The sequence below is a fragment of the Pongo pygmaeus genome, chromosome 8 (genome assembly GCF_028885625.2).
Source record: "Pongo pygmaeus isolate AG05252 chromosome 8, NHGRI_mPonPyg2-v2.0_pri, whole genome shotgun sequence".
Taxonomy (NCBI): Eukaryota; Metazoa; Chordata; class Mammalia; order Primates; family Hominidae; genus Pongo; species Pongo pygmaeus.
Window position 1 is genome coordinate 65,523,145 of NC_072381.2, and position 1,859 is coordinate 65,525,003.

Genomic DNA, 1,859 nt, shown 5'->3' on the forward strand with positions numbered 1-1,859 from the left:
GGTATTTCTAGTTGTAGGTCCTTGAGGAATTGCCACACCGTCTTCCACAATGGTTGAACTACTTTACACTCCCAACAGTGTAAAAACGTTCCTGTTTCTCCACATCCTCTCCAGCATCTGTTGTTTCCTGACTTTTTAATGATCACCATTCTAACTGGTGTGAGATGGTATCTCATTGTGGTTTTGATTTGCATTTCTCTGATGACCAGTGATGATGAGCATTTTCTCATGTGTCTGTTGGCTGCATAAATGTCTTCTTTTGAGAAGTGCCTGTTCATATCCTTCGCCCACTTTTTGATGGGGTTGTTTGTTTTTTTCTTGTAAATTTGTTTAACTTCTTTGTAGATTCTGGATATTAGCCCTTTGTCAGATGGGTAGATTGCAAAAATTTTCTCCCATTCTGTAGGTTGCCTGTTCACTCTGATGGTAGTTTGTTTTGCTGTGCAGAAGCTCTTTAGTTTAATGAGATCCCATCTGTCTATTTTGGCTTTTGTTGCCATTGCTTTTGGTGTTTTAATCATGAAGTCCTTGCCCATGTCTATGTTCTGAATGGTATTGCCTAGGTTTTCTTCTAGGGTTTTTATGGTTTAGGTCTAACATTTCGGTCTTTAATCCATCTTGAATTCATTTTTGTATAAGGTGTAGGGAAGGGATCCAGTTTCAGTTTTCTACCTATGGCTAGCCAGTTTTCCCAGCACCATTTATTAAATAGGGAATCCTTTCCCCATTTCTTGTTTTTGTCAGGTTTGTCAAAGATCAGATGGTTTTGTTTCTAGAGTCTGCTTTCTTCTGCACTGACTTCATTCTCAAGCAAGCTCTCCTGGTTTTTGTTTGTTTGTTTGTTTGTTTGAGAAATGTTGTATTTAATGGTAAAGCTTAGCACACCCCAGCACCAGGAATGATGTGGAGTTGCAGCAGCAGGGACAGGCAGGTGACCATCAGGGAGGGGGAAGAGGATAAGGAAGGCAGCCATCAAACCGAAGAGCCCCAAGTCCTCAGGCAAAGCCCAGAATGACATAGGAGAAGAACTGCTGCTTGAGAGATGGGTTTCTGGCATAGCCAATGATCAAGCTGCCAAACACTGTTCCAGTGCCAGCCCCTGAACCAGCCACACTGACTGTGGCTGCCCCAGCACCAATCAACTTGGCTGCTGTGTCAATGTCCCGTGAGACAACACTGGTCTAAAACTCCTGTCTGGCCACCTGGAGTGGGGAGCTGCTATAAGAAGGCTGTTTAGATGAATTCTCTGGGCTATTCAAGAAGGAGGCAGACACAGGCCTGATTAGACCCCTGGTACAACAGCACATCAGAGCCGGAGAAATGAGTTGTGCCCCGGTCTGCATTTTTTCAGTCTGCACTCCCACTGCCCTGCAGCCCCTGCTCAGCCCACAGCACTCGCCTGGCTCAACGTGACTGACTCACCTCCCAGCTTTAGCCCTTAGCAATGGCAGCTCCAGGCTTATAACATCCTATTAATTATTAGTCCAGGAAATTTCCAAGGGTACATATTCCTTATCCCAGCTTGGATTAAGTGCCCATCCCTGGATCTGGGGGTGGGTATTATACCTCCTTGAACATATAGCCCGAAAATATAGGAGGCAATTTTCTAGGGGAAAATGACAGGACTGTTCCATAAGAAGAAAGAGTAGATATAGGATAGGCAGAAACCTTCACATGTTCCCTTTAAACTCTGTGCAGACAATGTTTTTTGTTTACTGGAAAGTTATTTCCCCTCTACTCCCACCCCTGCCAAAACTGATGATAAACTGACTCTCCTCAACTCTTTGGGTAATATAAAGTTTTCTATAGTCCTAGGCTGCTCACTTTTTGGTGGACCAATGTATGGATTTATCTGCTTT

General features: G+C 43.9%; 1 pseudogene; it reads right to left on the reverse strand.

The window, feature by feature from the left end:
- Positions 1–772: 772 nt before the first annotated feature.
- LOC129045044 (ATP synthase F(0) complex subunit C1, mitochondrial-like) lies at positions 773–1,343 on the reverse strand (annotated as a pseudogene).
- Between the last annotated feature and the right edge of the window lie 516 nt (positions 1,344–1,859).